At 38.1% G+C, this 20,637-nt stretch overlaps 1 long non-coding RNA gene across 2 annotated transcripts in view; it reads right to left on the reverse strand.

Moving 5' to 3' along the window:
* The window catches only part of LOC112132334 (uncharacterized), a 128,858-nt gene extending 108,694 nt beyond the window's left edge, over nt 1-20,164 (reverse strand). For both annotated transcript variants that reach the window (XR_010136115.1, XR_002914145.3), the window contains exon 1: nt 20,023-20,164. This is a non-coding gene — a long non-coding RNA (uncharacterized LOC112132334). The remainder of the gene's footprint in view (nt 1-20,022) is intronic.
* Between the last annotated feature and the right edge of the window lie 473 nt (nt 20,165-20,637).

Consider the following 20,637-nt stretch of genomic DNA (forward strand, 5'->3'; position numbering starts at 1 on the left):
TTTAAATAATAATTTAGAAATTTGCTTTTTTAAAAATATCTTGGTGCTTATCTAGTGATTCTCCTTGAAATTTCTCTAGGCACATCCCGGGACTGCAAAGGACATCAGCCAGCTCCACACCCAGATGCTAAACACATCTCCACTGGGCATCTGACCACTACCAAAAAGGATTCACTTGACATTTTGTTGTGTGATTACAAAATGTATTTACTTATTTATTTGCTAACTGAAAGACAAACAAATTGTTTCTTGAATACGATGGGCCTCCTAGGATAAATTTGGCCTATTATATACTTAGTGAAGTCCATTTTCTTTTAATTATTTGGCTTACATTCTCACAGAAAATAAATCTAGTGCACAAACAGCAAATTTTAAAAAGATCCTTGCCATCTGATATAAAGCAAGCTGACAGGTACAATATTTACAAAGTGCCCATATTATGGCCATGTAGTAGCACATCCAAGAAATTGGTTATTATATTCAAATTGTTATTTGATGATGATGGTGATGATTTTCATAATACTTATTGCACTGAATCAACATCTCTCCAATATGATATGCAACCAATCTCTTCTATTTATTAATAGATGAAGTTAAATCTCAATATCTATAGGAATCTCTATGAAAGATGAGCTGATTACAGCAGGCAATTTTTTTAGCAATCAGTTGCCAAACACAAAAGCCCATTCTGGCTAATGAAAGCACAAAAATAAATTATGAAAATAGTTTGGGGGTACTCACTTAATCAAATAGAAAGTTGAACAATTAGGTCTGGGGAGGACAGGCTCCAGGGCAGCTCAGAAAGCCTTAGTTCCACAAAGTCTGGAGGAAAATGATGTACATATCAAAGCTTGGGTCTTATGTTCAACTTTGGAGGAGAGGAAGGTCAGGGAGATAATTCTGGGATTCAAAGTCCCTGTGGACCACATGGAAAAGATAAAGGGATGTTTTCCCCCATGGAGAAATGATGTTTTATAATCAGAATAAGGAGGGAGAGATGCTGGCAGGACAAAAAACAGATAATGGTACTCACCTCCTTTACTCTGGCACATGCATTTATCAATGACAAGTTCTGTCTATACTTCAGTGCCTTCACAAGTTGTTAGCCTCCCTGCCTGGAATGCAGATCTTAGCTTGGCTGGGCCCATTACATCATTTAGGATCCAGCTAAATGCCCCCCCACCCCATACAGAGAGCTCTTTCCTGATTATCCTATCACAAGTATCCCCACTGCCCAGTCACTTCCCAGACCCCAAGATCCTCCCTTATTTACTTCAATGCACTCATCGGTACCTGACTTATCAGATGCTCTACTGAGATACAGATTCCATGACAGCATGGATAGTCTTGAAAGTCCAGAATGAATGAATAAATGAACAAACCATAAAAAATGAACTATTAAGGTCATTGGACATGCCTGATAATAGCTTTGCTGACTTCTTGCCTCCTTTTTTGAGCCCTTTACCCCACTCTATTGGACAGAAAGAGATGCTCTGACAGCCATGCTATTTATCCCTGCTCTGTGGACTGTTCAATATGGTCAAAGTTTGCATCCGGATGTTCCATGGCAAGAGTTTGTTTCAGAGAAAAGGAGGCTGAGGATGGGCCAGGTACTGAGCTGGCAGAGTTGATCTCTGGCTCTATTTCCTGGTGCACCTACCTCCCTGTGGGCCCTGGGGCAGGTAATCAACCTCTAAAATGAGGAGTGGAGACTGGCCCAGTGACTGGCAATGGGAGTAATACAGGCCCCTATGGAGTATTATGGGAAGCTGTAGCAGTGTTTTGTTATTCTTGTTGTTTTTATCTTCTAGTATAGTCATTTACAAGTGGCTACATGTTGTAATGCATAATACTGTCAGTTAATTTACAAAGACATCTACTTCAAAGTACAGTTTGAAATTATGTTTGTGTGTAGGTGGGTTACACAATCTATTATTATAATTCAGTAAAGAAAACCTCTCAAAATATTTGTTTTTTAAACAAGGCATGGGATTTAGCGGCTGGATAATCAAGAGACCAGGCAGTCTCTACGGTGAAACACAAAACATGCTACTTTCTATCTCCTCTTCCACAAGGTCGCCTCAGCCTGGCATCATGGTCTCATCTGCTGCAAATTCTCAGACAGGACACACTCAAGTGCAAAAACAAATGCAATGGTCCCGGGGCATGGGGAGGAGGATAGCAGGACTAGTCCACCAGCCAATTGTGATGATGTGTGGCATCTTGACAGCTCCCTTCTCCAATACAGACCTCCATCTACGCTCTCCCCTGCTCTCTCTCTCCGCCACTGTCCTCCAGACATAAGCAATCTACTCTGAGCCTCATCTACCTTCAGGATGCTTACCACCACTTTACCTTTTCTATTCTCACTGCCACCATCACTGAGGATAATACGGGAGCCAAGAGTTCTGCATTAAGTAAATAGCACCATGGCTTGTACTCTGGACAGTAAAAGCTCTTGTCTTCTTCTACTTCATTCCACCTGCCAGAATGTTTCTTCTAAACCACGAATCTTATTTTATCACTTTTTCAAAACCTTTTAAGTGCTTCCAAGAGCTACAATGAAGTCTAGCTCTCCAGACTGCCCACTGCTCCAGACGAAGCCTCCTCCAGATGAAGCCTCCTGGTGTAAGATTGGAAGCCAAGCAGAGCTTGATGTCTGGCAGTTACTTATAGTCTAAAATATACTAAATATGATTTTCTGTAGGAAAAGGAGATTTTCCTCATCGTGCTAGGTTTTATCTCTCTGATGATGACCTTATCAAAGTCCCTAATTCATCCTATAGCTTTATACTCCTCTGACAAACCAGTGGTAACCATGCAGATAAATCAGAGATCTGCATTCCTTTTTAGCTCTTAGAGGGTGCTAATAAAGAATGAAATCTCCTAAAGAAGGGCACTAAAGCAAACAAAAATGAAAGCACCCGAAGTATCTGCCCCATGTAGATGGCATGCCCTATGCAAATTGCAAAGGCGATGCATACTCTTAGATGGCTCTGAAGGGGTGTTTCTGAATGTCACTGGAACAAACGTGCTTGCAGCCGGGGTCTGGGCCTTGCTTGCCAGGAAAGATTTTCATTATCGTGGTGTTGACTGTGCTTTGATTTGATTTGTGCTGTGTGCAAACAGGAGTCTTAGGTTATGGGAATCACTTGATAAAGACTTTTTGGCTACTGGCTGATATGAGGCAAATAAAGTGAGCTCCTGCAGGAAGATGCTCTTTCTCAAAACCTTCCCGAATACATTTGAAACATATTCATATACATAATTTATCACATATTCAATACTAAATTGTAGAAGGGGTGTTGCAAGGCTTTTATTCCTCATTTACTGCCAACTATAGGGTTCAGTTGTATTTGTTAGCTTTTGTCTGCCTGGAATCTTTTTATGTGGGAACTTTCCTTTTACCCATTCTCATGGTGGGGCTGTGAAATCAATGATCCTATGATCAGTCGTCCTCATCAGAAGGGTAGTTCCATGACCCAAGTCAAGCAATTAGTATGTTCCCCTGGTAGGACCTTTGTTAGATCAATCAGGAAAGATCTGCTTATTTTAATCTGGGACCCTGTGTAGAAACCCTGCCTGAGATTAAAGCCAATCAAACAGAAAAACTCAAAGGAGAGCAGGAAAAAGAACAATTGGTGGCATGATTTGACCCTCTGAATCGGACCTTGCCTGAAGCCTGTGACCTTTTTTTATTTTACTTAAGCTAGTTTGAGTTTTGATTTATCATCTATCACTCACTATCAAAAAGAAATATTAACTAATAAATATGGATTAAATACTGACTAGTAATATGGGGAAATAACATTTACTTTAAACCATTGAAAATTCATCTTCACTCTTTAAACTCTGTTGTGATACGAAAAAGGCTCACTGTAGTGCAGGCATGAACCTACGCATTTAATGTATCAATTAGTCCTTAAAATATGAAGTAAATACTATTATTATCTCCATTGTTACATGACACACAGAGATTTGCTGAACTGCAAAACTCTCATGCAACTTGTCATTTTCAGAGCTGGAATCCCTTCCACTCTTCACCATTATGCAAATTTGCTTTCCGAGATACCATCAAAACACTAGACTCTTTCTGTGCTCAGTGGCAAGGCTTTTCCAATTCTTCCACACACGTGTTTCCCAGTTGCCTTCCTACAGTATTTACAAGCGCATAAGGGAATGGCTGGCTGTGTTCACTCTAGGCGTCCTCAGATCCGGGTTGAAACTCTGACTTTATTAATGGCATTACCTGAACCTATGTCTCATTTACCTTTTCTAAAAAGAATACAATGCCAAAGGCTCTTACCTACCCCATGGGTTGCTGTGAGTGTTAAATGAGTCCATGCACACGAAGGATAGAGCAGACCGTGGCTGGGACTCAGCAAGTGCTCAACAAAGGCCACCAGCAGGACCCAGACCATGTGTCCTGCCAGCATGGTCCACCTCTCCAGGAGCGTCCGCCACACTTGCCACACACTTCAGGAGCCATCAGTCATCATCTTGGACCAGTGTGAGGTCACTCCTCATGGATTTCTCCCAATCCATTTTTCTCATCTCAATTCTGCTGTTGAAATAAACTTCAATCACATATCCTGGAGGCCTGCCCACCACACTTCCTCAGTGCCCACCCATGAATCCTTGTCACTACTCAAGCAAGGAGTTCACCTCTGGAGAGCCAAGGGCTTCCTCCTCCCAGTGCTTATTATCCAAGTTACGGACTCTGTTTTCCTTTTGCCAAACAACTCAACTGTGCCATTAGATAAACACTATCTGATTTAGAAACATGCCAGGAGAGGTTACAGAAGCCAAAATTCTTGCAGGGAATGGGATCTGACTAAGGTTTCCCAAACCTCATTTACTTGCTGACACCATTTTAAGGTAGGTCAGATCCAACCTGATTCAGTCTCTTCTAGTGTAGATTACGGAAACTGGACAAGGCAATTTTTCTAAGTCCCTGTAGGCTATAATGTACCCTAAGTCTTTTTTTTTTTTAGTGCAGCACGCTAAAGGAAGAATTAAACTACAGGATAACTTACTCAGAATACATTGAGGCGACCTTGGCTGGATCTGTAACAGTCAGGTAGACACACAGGGAAGGACATCAGGTGCCCACCAGCGTGTGCCAGAGCCATGCTTCAGCCTTGCTGACGCCCACAGATCCCTCTCCCACTTCCTTCTGCAGGAGTTGTTCACAGGTCACAGAGTCTTTAGTCACCTGATTACCCTATTTAATGCACCTTTGCAAAGGCAACAAACAAGCACTCCTGAGACCTTAGGATCCGGATGCTTTCATAGCTGCCACCTCCTGAGAATGTGTTGTGTTGTGCAAACCTCCCCTCTTCACCAGTGACTTCCAGATTGATGACACCCTGCCTTTGGCTTTGCCTTGTCCTCAGTTACTGAGCCCACTGTACTTGTGGGCTGACACTCTGCAGAAATCATCCCATCATTACAGCGATTTCTACATTTTCCAATTCGTGTGAACGCCTCTGAGGCTTGAAGCATCTAACTTGCATTAAATCTGTGAGGAACTCTGCTTAAAAATAAAGGGCCTGTGTTTTCAATTATATGATTCATTGCATTACCTGAACCTATGTCTCATTTACCTTCTCTAAAAAAAAAAAAAAAAAAAAAAAAAAAAAGCAATAAGGCTACTACTGACCCCAAGGGTTGCTGTGAGTGTTAAATAAGCTCATGCATGTGGAGCACAGACCAGACCGTGCTTCTGAGGGTGTTATTTCTAGGTTGCAGTGTATTAATTTTATTATATAAAATTATTATATGATACATAATTATATATTTAGATAAAAATTACATAATAGTCATTAAATGAGTGAACAAGTGAATTAATGGTCAGGAGAATAGATAAACAAATGACTACACAAATAAATGAAGATGGAACCATCCCAGGAGCAGCCCACACCCTGTATCCATTACTGCATTGATGACTTACATAGATACTATCTCAATCACGCATGACAACAACCTTCTGAGGCAGGAAACTTTAATTGTGCTTCCATTTTAAAATCAGAGAGCTGAGCTTCAGTTCATTTACTTTACTTATATTATCTAGAAAGAAAATACACTACTTTGCCCACACAATTACCTAACTCAAAAGGTTTTATTTTTACCACTATTTTGGTGCTTTTTCCTAATATTGAACTAAGCTACAGCTGCTTTCCCATCCAAATAAAGAGCGAATAGTGAGCTCCCAAAGGCACTGGGAGAATAAATCAAAGCAGCCAGTGGCAGGATAATTTCCCTTAAAACCTCATATTTTACTTAAAAACTTACGTAAATTTTTCCTTTTACCTCAAAATAGGAATGAATTTTATTATGATCAAGATAATGTGGTTTTGCTGTTTGCATTAGTCTGTTCTCACATTGCTAACAAAGACATACCCGAGACAGGGTAATTTATAAAGGAAAGAGGTTTAATTGACTCACAGTTCCACATGGCTGGGGAGACCTCACAATCATGTTAGAAGATGAAGGAAGAGCAAAGGGATGTTTTACATGGCAGCAGGCAAGAGAGCTTGTGCAAGGGAACTCCTCTTTATAAAACCATCGGAACTTGTGAGACTTATTCACTACCACGAGAAAAGTATGGGGGAAACCACCACCTTGATTCAATTATCTCCACCTGGTCCTGCCCTTGACACATAGGAATTTATTAAAATTCAAGGTGAGATTTGGGTGGGGATACAGCCAAACCACATCACTGTTGCTTTTGCTATTTTTTTCTCCCAGATTGTCTACTAAAAAATCATTGCCCCTTAAAGAGAAGCCACCTTTGCAGTGTGGCTCTACATATTCCCATCACTCCAACAAGGTACACTTCAGGTGGAGAAGCAGCTGATGCACTTGACAGGTGCATTTTGATGGGAGATCAAGGAATATGGTGGCATTTCCCAGGGATAATTGAGCCCTATGGGGTGCCACACTCGAGGGCTCTGTACACTCAAGACAGAGATCAAGAGCCCTGAGATTCTGAAAAAGAGGAAACAGCACAGAAGTGGAGAGTAAAGTGGGTTAGTGTGATGTGCAGAGCAAAAATATTTTTTCTCCCCTTCATTTATTTTTATCTTATTTATTAAAATGTTTTTTATTTAATGTATTGGTTTTGCTGCTGTTAAGGGGTAAGTGTGAAGTGGTTGGCAGGGACCTCCTCCCTATATCTGCTGGGTTCTTCCACATACAGGGGCTTTGTTATTATAACATTTCCACCTTGCTCCTTCCCCAGGGGAGGAAAGCTCTTACTGATGAGGTGAAGAGAGGGACTGGGCATTTGTAAACATGCCTCTTTCTCCCCCTTTGTTTTCCAGAGCCAGCTGTGCCCAGAAGCATGAGTTCTGGTCTGTTCCGCCTTGTTCTAAGTTTTACAGTGGCCTGCGTGGGGATACCTATGATGATCCAGCTTTCCTGTGACCAGTAGGTACAGCTGAGGTTGGGGTTCAGTTTGGCAAAGCTCACTTGCCCCCAGGTATATGCTGCATTCCTCAAAATCAGCATTATTGCAAATTAAAATAGCATTTTCATTTCCCATCTGCCTTATTTTTCAGTTGGTTCAAAACTCGGGTGAGAGATTACTGCTTATTGGGCCTTTCTCAAACTCCGTATTTATTATGCAGGGCCAGAGACCTTGAGAAAGAAAGACTGGAATCTGTGGACCAAAATGTAGGTGAGTTTGAGGCACATAGCTTTGGATCTTGAACTTCAGTGTGCAATGTTCGAGTGGATGTCTAGACTTTGCGATTTGAGACTTATATTGGGCCATGAGGTTGGATGCAACCTGAGTTTGCAATAGACCTTTGACTCTTGATACCTGGTGGGTAGGTGTAAGTTGAGTTGTGTGTCAGTCAGGACTCTAGCCTTGGCAGCTCACTGCAGCCAGATGATGGCCATGTCCGCAGGCAAATTGCCATCTTAATAGAGTCAGGGCTGTGGATGTTAGGCCTGAAGTAAGTAGCTTGCAGGCCTTACTTGCTTGAAGCAAATTTGAACTCTTCAGCAGAGGCCTCAGGGAACAGATCAGATGCTGGCTAGGAAGGAATAGGGCTATAACTTGACTTATAAAGATATATAGTCCTTTTCTTAAGCTTTTCTTAAGGTGGTATAGCTGAGACAACAATCTATTATAGACCAAAAAAAAAAGTGTACGTTTCTATATATGGGACTTTCAGGCCTTAGTGAATAGAAAAGTATATGCCATTTTTTAGAAGGCAAGGCCAGCTAGTTTTTCATGCCCTATGATGCATTCATTAGTGAGAATCAAGCTCAAACTTTTAGCTCTGGGCCTAGAAAGCTGTATCAGTTGCCCCAAATTCCATTCTGTTTGTAAAGCCATGGAGGGAATTATGGCAGAATCGATCTTTCTGCCATGTGGCTTCACAGATTGGGGAGTTAGGAAATACTCCAAATCAAAGAAATATACAAGGAAAAAAAAGGTACTTATTCCAGAAGACAGCACCTGTGTTAGAGAAGGGAGAAGGCCATCCACCTTAGTAGGCAGGTTAAACCTTTATCATTTCGTCTGAATCTTTCTGAGGGAAGCATGGAAAGAGCAGAAGAAAATCAAACCAGAAAGGCATGTCTGTCTTCTGCACATGTGTGTGACATACTGAACAGAAGCTGGGTCTCCGGGCACACACGCCACCCAGCTTGAAGCTTCAGAAGCATCAAGAGCAATATGAGTTCAGGGATCAGGACGCAGCCTTTCCCCAGCTGAAACACATTGCAAGGTGAGACGAGCCTTCCCTCAGAGGCGGTTTCCTACATCATAGTGAGAGAAGCCTAGGATGAAAGTGCCCACTGATACGGGTGGAATTTTATTCTCCCTCCTGAATGTGTATGTTGAAGTGCTAATGCCAAGTACCTCGGAATGTGACTTTATTTGAAGATAAGGTCCTTATGGTGGTAATTAAGGTAAAATTAGATCATTGCGGGGGGGGTCTCTAATCCACCATGATGGCATCCTAATAAAAAGGGGGGAATTTTGAGACAGACAGACAGACACACACACACACACAGAGAGAGATGGCCATGAACGTGAAAATGGCCACCTATAAGCCAAGGAAGAGCCTGGAACAGATCCTTCCCTCACAGACCTAAGAAGGAACCAGTGCTGCCAACCAGGACTGCCAAGTCCTTTGATATAGGACTTCTAGCCCTCAGAACTTTGAAACCATGCATTTTTGTTGAGTAAGCACTCAGTTTGTAGTGCTTTGCTACAGTAGCCCTGGAAGACAAATACACCCCCTCACAAGGGTGTGTGGACGTTAGGCCCTGGATAGAGCCCATACTCCATCTGGTCCTTGGGAGCCAGGGGCATGAGGCTTACCAGAGAAATAAGAATTAAGAGATTTTAGATTAAATCAATAAAGAAAATAAATGCAAATTAAATCTTGTGATTGGAGCTTCTACCATTGCAAATTTCTGGTCTTTGCAAGAAGGTAGCAGTTTTTAATATTGCCCTTTGAATGGGTTTGTAGAAAGATTTCCTCCTGGGTAAGGTAAGTGCACAGTACTTAGGTTCCTTACATATCTCTGAGTACTTAAGTATCTAATTAGTAAGTACTTAGTATCTCAGAGTACTTAGGTATGTCTGCTGAGAAGCTTCTCTTAATTTATTTTAAGTTCACAGATCATGTATTCTGGCTGGTCACTAAGACTGAAAATCACTATGGAGAAGCTAAAACCCAAGATGTTCTCTTTCTACCATTGTTTTGAACTTCAATTATTATTCTCATTGGTAACCTTTCTGCAAGGTGACTTAAGGTTTTCATAAAAATTAATAATGAAAGAGGATTTGTATTCAAGTTTGGGGCATCTAATATTGACATTTTAATACTGAAAAATACTTATGAGCTCTTCGACAATCTCTAAACTCTAGGCTTACTTGTAGGTGGCTGGACATAATTTGGGATCAGAAATATAATAGGATGTGAAATTTTAGCCTTGAGCAACAAATGACCATGGGTTTTGATTTGAACAATACACTGTTCTAAAACCCAATACCCATCCTAAAACTTTCTGGGGGAAATCTGGACCACTCCCAGAGGTCCAATTAGGGTAACCAACATCAGGTATTGGTACTGGGAAGTGGACTCCTGGAACAGCCTCGCTCTTTAGACCACACAGCACTAGGAGTAAGCCAGCCTCTCTAGATTTTTCAGAAAGCACCATTTAAAAAGCCAGGAGCAAATTCCATTAGAAGAGACTGTCTTAAAGTGACTCTATTACTGGAAGAAATTAGATTAGACATGCTTCTCTAATCTTCTCCACGAAACAGTGGTAACACTCTTCCCAGGAAGCCAAATTGACTCTGTCACCCTTCTCCGTGTGCAGCAGCTGTTTAAATTCACAGCCAGTTTTTAAAGAAGAGTTATAAGACACTCAGAATTGCCTGTGATCGATAGAAGGGGAGATGAGCCACATCTCTGGAATTGCTGTGCCCGAATTGAAGCACACCTCAAGAAATGTACAAAACCTCATTTCATGCAAAGTCAAGGTCCTTACTATCCTCCAAACCAATTTTCTTCTGTTGTCAAGTGTTCAGCTCAAACAGACATGCTGAAGTCTGCTGGAGCTCTGCCTGCTGATTACGAAAAGTCCTCTGTTTGCACCAGCATGCATAGGAGAGACTGACAATCCACCTGAAGTCAATTGACAAATGATGTAGAGCTATCCCTGTTTCTAAATTTGACCAATACCACTCAGCAGAGCCATCAAAAGAGGCAAATGAAATGCTCATGGAAATCTGGTCTGCCCCTGTGGTGCCTCTCCCCCGACAGAGATGGCCAACGTTGAATAGATATGCATTACATCAATGTCACTTTCCAGTGCAGGAGTGCAACAGAACCTGTATCTCAGAAACATGCAAAGTGTGGATGTTTTTATGTCTGAAGTTGATGGGGTTGAACATAAACGTAAGGGAAGGTGAAAGAATGCAAAGAGAATGCCATCAGCTTCCAGTGTGGCCAGTTCAAACTCTTACCTCAGCATAGTAAAGGCAAACATGTACAGGAGTAAAAGCAGCAAAAAATTACAATTCAAAAATGAGCCCATGAAAATCTGTGTGAGTCCTTCAATTATAACAGTATAACAGAAAATAAATGGGGCAAGCATATACAAATTTGCAAGAAACCATGATTGTCATGACAAGTCGATTCTGCAGCTGGGGCTCCAGCATCAATCTAATCACCCAAAACGAAGCGCAATAATGATTTCACTAGCTCTGAATCCTGGTCTGAATTATCCTCCAATCATTGTGATCATCTCACCAAGAGAAAGGTAATAGAATAATGAAATGCCTAAGAAATGTTCTTTTTCAACTTTAAGGAGAAAGATTGTGAAGCAACCATTCTGGGGATCTTATTTATAAACAGAGATGTTTGGGTTTTTTTAGTCCAAAAAAGGTAAATTTAGAAAATAAAAAAGTGAATAACAGAAAAAAATTATCCATTTGCAATCTCTATGATTAACATTTGTGTGAACTTCCATTTTCTCATATGCATGGAAAATCTAGTGCATATGCTGGTAGTAATGTAATATACAATATCATTTGTATTTTTGGTTTTTTACCTAACAGTATATTATTAGCATTTTTAACGTTTCCATGTTGTCTTCCTAGCCATCATTTTTAATGGTTGCATAGCACTCCTCTATAAATATGTCTAATTCCCTCCTATATTGGATAGTTTCTTCTTCTTTCTTCATCATTTTTCCATTGAAACTTACAGAGCTGATAAATTTAATAAAAACAGGCATGCATATATACCAGTTAGTAAATGAGATTTACTATCCTAAGCACTTTACATATACTAACTCATGTAATACAGTGGGCGGTGGGGGGACTGTGAAGTGGAGGCTTTTTATTTCCATTTTACAATGAAGAAACTGAGGCACAGAGAATACACCCAGCTTCTGTAGCAAACCAGAGTTTCTGACCCAGACAATCTGGCCCTTGAGTCCAGGTTTTCAATTACGACTCTTTACTACCTCTAGACATGAAGTCTTTATCCCCTCACTTAGGATTGTTTTTCTTAAGATAGACTTTCTTTTCTGAGAAGGAAAATAAGTGAACCAGGAAGTAAGAGCACTTCAAAGATTCCCAAAATGTAATTGCTGAATTGCTTCCCAAACCCGTTACAAATATTGTACCTGTCATTTTCTCCTAAGTCTATACATTGTGAAGTCATCATATTCAGTTTCTAAAGCTTCAAGACTGTTTTATCTTCAGCACATTTTTTTAGTCAATAAAACATGACTCCTCATATTTCCTGTTAGATATTTCCCTCATAATTAACCCTTTTGGTCAATTTTCATGCTATTAGCTTCAATTGGTTTTTTGGTTGTGTTTGTATTTGCCTGTTACATGGTTGTCCATCCTTTCACTTTAATTCTCCAGTATCTTTTTGTTTTCAGTGTATTTCTTATAGGAAGGTAATTGCTGACTTGATTTTCATAGTCTGATAAATTCATAGGCTTTCCATTAATACACTACTGGTATCCTTCAGACTACTGAGTATATATTTATAATAAAAAGGCATTGAAAAATTGAATAATTTTCTACTACTCTCATCATTTGGATACCTGAGTTTTAGTTGCTTCTTAACATTAATTTGTAACTTTTTAAATGTTCTGGATCATTTTAAGTAACATGAGAATGATCAACTGACAATATCTAAATGCAAAATTAAACTTTCCAGATCCAGAATAATTTGGGGAAAGGAGAGAAGACTTTTTTATAATGATTTTCAGTTTCCTTCATAGTTACAGGTCAATTCAGATTTTAAAAATTTCTTCTGAAGCAATTTTACAATAGCATAATTTTAAATACTGTTCTTTCATAATTAAAAATAACTCTATCTGTGGTTGTATCTTTTTTCACATTTCTAATGCAGTGTGTTTATGGTTACTCATTCTTTCTCTCTGAAGTTAGCCTACTTTCTTGGGCCTTCCAGAGCACTGGGACCTTATTTTTTTATTTTTTATTTATTTATTTTGAGATGAAGTCTTGCTCTGTCACCCAAGCTGGAGTGCAGTGGTGTGATCTTGGCTCACTGCAACCTCCCAGGTCCAAGAGATTCTCCTGCCTTAGCCTCCTGAGTAGCCAGGATTACAGGCATGTGCTACCACGCCCAGCTGATTTTTGTATTTTTAGCAGAGACAGGGTTTTGCCATATTGGCCAGGGTGGGCTCGAACTACTGACCTCAAGTGATCCGCCCGCCTTAGCCTCCCAAAGTGCTGGGATTACAGGCATGAGCCACTGCACCTGGCCAGCACTGGGACTTTAAATTAGTTCATATAGTTCAATATTTATTTTCTTTTATTTATTTATATACTTAATTTCTGCTTTGATCTTTGTAAACAATTTTTCCCTTCTATGAATGTGCTGTTTCTGCTTTTCTTAGCCTCTTCAACTTAAAATTTTATTTCCCTTTAATTCTTCTTCATTTTATCTGGTTAAATAATAAAAGCTTCCATCACTGATGTGGGTTGACTGTCCCCACCCAAATCTCATCCCAAATTGTAATCCAAATTGTAATCCCCACGTGTCGGGGGAGGGACCTGGTAGGAGGTGATTGGATCATGGGGGCCGTTTCCCCCATGCTATTCTCATGAAAGTGAGTGAGTTCTCACAAGATCTGATGGTTTTATAAGGGGTGGTTTCCCCTCCTCTCTCTCTCTCCTGCTGCCTTATGAAGAAGGTGTCTGCTTCCCCTTCTGCCATGATTGTAAGTTTCCTGAGGTTTCCCCAGCCATGCAGAACTGTGAGTCAATTAAGCCTCCTTTATTTATAAATTACCCAATCTCCCATAGTGTCTTTACAGCAGTGTGAAAATGGACTAATACAGTCACACTTCACAAATATTGATAAGTATTAAGATTATAATCTTTAAAACGGTGTAATGTAGTATAAAATATGTTCACAAATTTTGAGACACTCTCTTCAAAAGGGGCCACCTAATTTATTTCCTAAGTGTGGGCTGTTCTCAGCAACCCACCATTAATAGAATAAGACGCAAGCGACCATGTATACTTGGATTAGGTCATAAAAGACACAGACGCTTCCTCCTTTCTCTATGGATCACTTGTTCTAGGTAAAACCAGCTGCCACGTTTCATACAGCCTTATGGCGAAGTACTAGACTAGGCCCTATGGCTATATTCTGAGGAGTCCTGCCAACAGCCATCTGTTGATCACAAGTGCACCATCTTGGAAGTGGAACTTCCAGTTCCAGTCAAGCCTTCAGATGACCAGGGCCTTAGCTGACATCTTGACTGCAAGTTCAGGAGAAACCCTGAGGTAGAACCACCCAGCTAAGCTGCTCCTAAATTCTGCCCCACAGAAACTGAGAGATAATAAATGTTTGTTGTTTTAGTCTTGAAATTTTAGGGCAATTTGTTATACAGTAGGAAATAATACATCAAATATCACAGTTTTTTATTTTTTTCTTTGACCCTGAATTTGAGTTGCTTTCACTCTACATCATTGTATTTATTTTTGTCGTGGTTCTGGTTGTAACCTTTTCTAAGGCGTTTGTAATTAGAAAGTGGAGTTTATACAATTTCAGCTATTTAGGACTTATTAAGATTTTATTTGTAGCTTAATATATCACTAAATTTTGTCAATATAATGTAGATGTTGAAAAGAAGTGATGTGACTCTATACCTATGGCACGAATCTGATAAATCAATCTGATAAAGTGTATTAGTCAAACCTTATATAATCTCATTTATGTTTTATTTACTTCATCTTTAATAACTGAGGATGATAGGGTAAAATCTTTCATCCTTATGGCATTTCTGTTCACATTTTATCTTAATTTTTAACAAATTTTTATGTATGCATTTTAGTGGGGTTTTTTTGTTAAAAAGTTTCTTAGTCATTATATATTTATTATAAATTTAATCATTTAGTTTTATGAGAGCCATTTTAAAAACTAGTTTAACGAAATCTTCCTGTAGACCTTTATTATATTTATTGCATTCCTGATACTAATATTGTAGTGCTCTATTTTCTTTTTAGATTTTGCTGATATAGCTTTCTTCATTTTTAACATTTTAATCTCCTTTCAATCTCTGTTATGGGTTCATCTTTTGTACGCAAAACGCAATTGCTATTCTTTGATCTGAAAGACTTTGACTTTTAATTGGGGAATTTAATTAATTTACTTTTTAAATTATAATCATTTTGTTCTAAGCTTTTCTTTTCTTCTTTAATTTTTCACTGGTATCTTTTGCCCTTGTCTTTTAATGTGTAAAATCTGTTGGTGGTGGTGGTGATGGTTGTTTTGCTTAAATTAAGCAGTATTTTTGAAGGTGATTATGCCAGTGATAATTTTAACAGTTCCCTGTAAGTTTGTCAGGAGTACTCCTCAACTTATATGCATGTAAATATCAAAGACTAAAATGAAATGTTCATTTTGGTCTCTTACATGAGATGAACTTTATATGAGCGTGTACTTTTACTCTCCTTCATCTATTAATCTATTTGAAGTTTTGGATCAAGAATATCATATTTGTTTCATGACATGGAATCATACTGTGCCCCAAGATGAGGTTTTCCAGAGATTTTCTTAACTCACACTCTTCCTTCAAATGAGTATCACTTCTTTTTAGATTCTAACTTTCAGTATTAGATTCTTAAAAGTTGCTATTTTATTTTTCACATATCATCAGGGATTCTGAGGAAAATTTGCACTGGAGACTGCTAGTGAGAGTTCATTTTAGACTAGATATCTACGCTAGAACTTAAAGTATATTAAAAAAAATTTTTTTAAAAAGACTATCCCAACCTCTTCTGCTTTCTTCAAACGTCCGTCCTCTGCTCTCACATCCCCATTCACTCTTAGCAGATAAAGTCATCACCTACTTCACAGAGAAAAGAGAAGTAAACAGACAGGAATGTCCACTCTTTCCTGTAACCATATTGATCTTTTTGTTTTCTCATGCTTCCTTTTCATTCTATCCTTGCAACAGAGTAATGTTTTGTTTGCATTTATCTTCTGCAAAAATAAAGTTAAAAGTAACTCCAACTGGTAGGTCCCATTAAAATTTCTCAAAGTAACTAACATTATATCACATGTATCTAATATTATATATATTACAAAACTGAGTTAGCATCCATTTTCAAATAAAAACATTAAGTGTTTTAAAATATACTATATACATAATATCATAGATAAATAATAAAACAATACATTTTGATATCCATTCCCAAATAAAATAACTTTAATGATTTTGGTACTTCTGACTTGGGTTTATATAATCCCATAATTTTAAAAAATAAAAATAAATAATTATTCTCAAATGTGAACATTGCTTAGATACTAGATAAGTTTAAGAAATTACTCTAATTGTGTGGTGTGATTTTTCTACTGTGGTTGTATTTGCCTTAAAAGTCCTTATCTTTTTAGATATGCCTATTGAAATAATTATTAATGAAAGTATATGGTCTTCAATTTGTTTTTAAGTAATCCAGTGATTGGTGGAGTAGGGGGCTGTTAGGGAGACAGGGTTCGGATATAGAGGAAACAAACTTGGTCCTGGATTAGCAACTGTTGAAGCTGAGTGGTATGTATATGGGAGTTCATTATGCTTTTTTCTCTCTTTTGGTATAGTTTTGAAATTATCACTTTAACAAAATTTTAATTGCTACAATTGTATAAACACATATGAAGCTGATTTTAACAATCACTGCCAGTCTCTGCTACAACTTCCTTTCCATTTTTCTAATGATGTGGGAATAAGTATATCTTTTGGGATAGCCTTTTTCAGGAATTACTAAGGGTAGTATGTTTTCAGGGAAGAAGAACAAGATATATTTATGAAAGCTAAATATGAGAATATATCTATTGTCTTCATTTGGCCTGGATATTCGCGAACCCAAAAAAATTTTATGCTGGCATCTGCCTAACTACAAGTACCTGCCACTAAAATACATTTGACTTACTAAAGTACGTGTGACTTGATGTAATTTTTTTGATTTACAAGTAATAGAAACTACTTCAGCTCTGATGATTTCTTTGAACAGTGGTAAACACTATGAGTTTCTAAATCAAGTCTTATGGATCACAAAAGCATAAACACTGTGATCTAGAGTAAGCAGGGGAGTTACAGGAGAACACTTATTCCTGTTTATATCCCTTGCTTACTGAACTAAAGCCAGTTGACATTTTTTCCTGTGGTATTACTAAGACTTTCTTCTGCTGACCCACAAATCCTAATACTTTGGTTGACTTGACCAACACTAAGAGTAGAAAAATATTGTGAAATGAAAAAATTATACTTCTTCATCGTCTCATTCTATAAAATCTTAGAAATTGTAGGATTTTTATTTTTTATCACTGTCCTATGTTAGTTTCAGTTTTTCTATGAAAAGTTGTAAAAATTATGTGTCTGTGTATTGTTGGTGTTGTCAATATGAATCTAACAAGAAAACTTACGTTGAGTCCTACTGCATCCATACATCTATTAATCCATTCTTTTATTCAAACAAGTTTATTGAGTGCTTAGCACACTCAAGACAATGTGTTCAGCTTACAAATATTCTCCATCCCTGACTTCATGTAATTTCCATCTCAGAGCTAGTGGCTTTTTGGAGGGAAGATAAGAGGATAAACACTTAGCCTGACAGGTCATGATGGAATTAGTGTCTACTTCTCATAGGTTAAGAGAGGGAAACCCAAGTTTCTCCATCTCCCTGGCTCCAGGCTTAGGTATGGCAAATGACTTAGACTAATCATTTTTAATGTGGTGCCCACGGATTCTAGGAGGGGTCTATGTTGCCATTTTGTGCTTCGCACATTCTATCTATTCATAGAGACTTCCTCAAAGTCTCAGAATAGCTCATAATATTAAAAGGGTTAAAAGCCACTACCTTGCTAGCCTATTCTAATAAGACATGAATAAATATGAGTCATAAATGATGATGTATTAATTTTTCTCATCCACACTATGTGGGAATTCTGGAAGACTGCTGGTGTGTTATAGGAGCAGACTACAAGGAGATCCATTTAGAATGATAAGTGGCTTGCAAGACAAAGACTTCCTAATCAGTCCTTTCTTGGCATGGCACATGTTCTTCTGCAGTTTAGAATCAATTATTAGAATTATTGATACCCATGGAAAATGAAAGAGATTTTGCTCATTCTAAAAAGCTGGAGAATTCTTTTGTTTGAGGTGATGATGGTCCAGTTTTAGTGCAATGGTCCCAAAGAATAATGGATGAGGTTTATTTCTCTTTTAAAATTTAATACAGAACATCTATTTGATAGCTACTAAACTTAGTTTCTTCAGAGATGACTTGACATTATATAAAGCATTATTTTATTTTATTTATTTCCATAGGTTTGTGGGGAACAGGTGGTGTTTTGTTACATGAGTTAAGTTCTTCAGTGGTGATTTGTGAGCTTTTGGTGCACACATCATCCGGAGCAGTAAACATTGTACCCAATTTGCAGTCTTTTATCCTTCACCCACCTCCCACCCTTTCCCCCAAGTGCCTAAAGTCCTTTGTACATTGTATCACTCTTAGGTCTTTGCATCCTCATAGCTTAGCTCTCACTCATTCTTAACGACACAGTAGTGGTTAAACAGAAAAAAAAAAAAAAAGACTTTACAAATTGAAATGCAATGCCCTTGTTTCAAAATAGTCTAATGTCCATAAATGTCTTCTTAAAATAAACACTAAATGCATGTTTGACACTTTAAACTTTGTATAACTTCAATACCACAAAATATGCAAATTATATTACATAGACGTGGAAAAAGTGGGTTGTATATAAGCAACACTTTTCACTACTAACAATTTGATAATATGAAATGCACATATTGACTTAGAAATCTAGTTTTGAGCTCAAAAAGTAACTTTGAAATATTACTGTATTGTTACAATAGAAATAAAATAAAAATTACAGAATATCATTTAAAATGTTTTAAAATATCAGCTGCCTAGCACTGGGTTATAACCCAAAGCATAAAATAAATATCCATGAGTTATTTCCAATATAAATAAGTTGTTGCATAAACAAATAAATAAATGAGGGAGAAGAGACAAATCTCCCATGCAAAATAATTTCATAAAATTATGTAGATGCTCCACCCTCAAGGAGGAGGAGTAACTCCCCACTCTGTATGGTGACTTTCTTCTGGAGAGCACAGAATGGAAAGAGAGAAGTTAAAAGGGTAACTTTACAGTGGAGAAACCTGGCAGACACTCATTCAGCAGGTGATCAAGGTCAACATCAAGAGTGAAAAGTCACATCGATAGAATGTACCCTTGCTGTGGCGTGATGAAATGACATTTTACTTGTGTGCTTTCCCTACCAAAACCCCATGGCTCCAGTCTAATCATGAGAAAAATATCAAACAAACCACAGAAGAGATTTTACAAAACACATGATCAACACTCCTCAGACTCAGTTATCAAAATCAAGAAAAGTCTGAGTAACTGTCACGACCAAGAGAAATCTAAGGAGACTTGATGACTAAATGTAATATGGTATCCTGGATGATATCCCAGAACAAAAAAAAAAAAGAAGAACATTAGGCAAAAATTAAGGAAATTTGAATAAAGCATGGACTTCAGTTAATAATAGTATGCCAGTATGGATTCATTAATTGTGACAAATGTACCATACTAAATTAATATGTTAATAATAAGAGAAACTGGATATAGAGGAACTATAAATAGTCCTGGAATACAACTGGAAATATAGGAGAGCTCTCTGTACCATATTTGTAATTTTTCTGTAAATCTAAAGCTATTCCACAAAATAAAGTTTATTTTAAAAAATGTCATCTGCTTAGAAATACTTTGTATATAAGAAATGTCAAACAAAAATTTGATCACGTACAAAATGGGAACATTCTATCAGTCTTCAGCAATACTTTTCAGCCAAATCTTTAAAGAATTTTAATGACTATGTAAGCACTTCATCCTTCATATGCATAACTTTCTAAAGTCTTTCAAATAAGAGTCTAGATAGCAATTTCATAACTGTGCCTACCTACCCCATACTGGATTTCAGGTACTGCTGCCAATCCAGCCAACTCTGTGGGTGAGCTCCCAACCTTTATCTCCCAACCTCGGTAGTGTTGAAAGCTTGCGCCAATGATTTGTCAGTTGAGTGCATAAAGTCATGAAACAGGGATCCTTCCTGAAAAGCAACAAAAACTCAATGGTATAAATAATCATGGCATTGATTTGAATTACATTTTCCGATAGGTTTATCTAGAAGGAACTGAGCAAGTAAAGAATTCTAGAGACAGGAGAATTGATTGCTTGATTCTAAGAGTCCAAGGCTGTAGTGTGCCATGTTAGTGCTTGTGAATAGCCACTGCACTCCAGCCTGAGCAACAGAGTAAGACCCATCTCAAAAACAAACAAACAAACAAACAAAAACAGTAGAAAGAAAGTACATGTGGAATCAGTAAGAAATCTGAACTGAATATCTTTACTAGAATTTCTGGAAGGGAGCTTTCCTACACTCTTGTAGAAGGCTTTGTTTGTTAATTTTAAGAATGTCATTTTATTCTTAGCTGGGTAGTGGTAAAAAGAGAGGCCGGGTGCGGTGGCTCACGCCTGTAATCCTAGCACTTTGGGAGGCCGAGGCAGCGGATTGCCTG

This window comes from Pongo abelii, chromosome 11 (assembly GCF_028885655.2).
Source record: "Pongo abelii isolate AG06213 chromosome 11, NHGRI_mPonAbe1-v2.0_pri, whole genome shotgun sequence".
Taxonomy (NCBI): Eukaryota; Metazoa; Chordata; class Mammalia; order Primates; family Hominidae; genus Pongo; species Pongo abelii.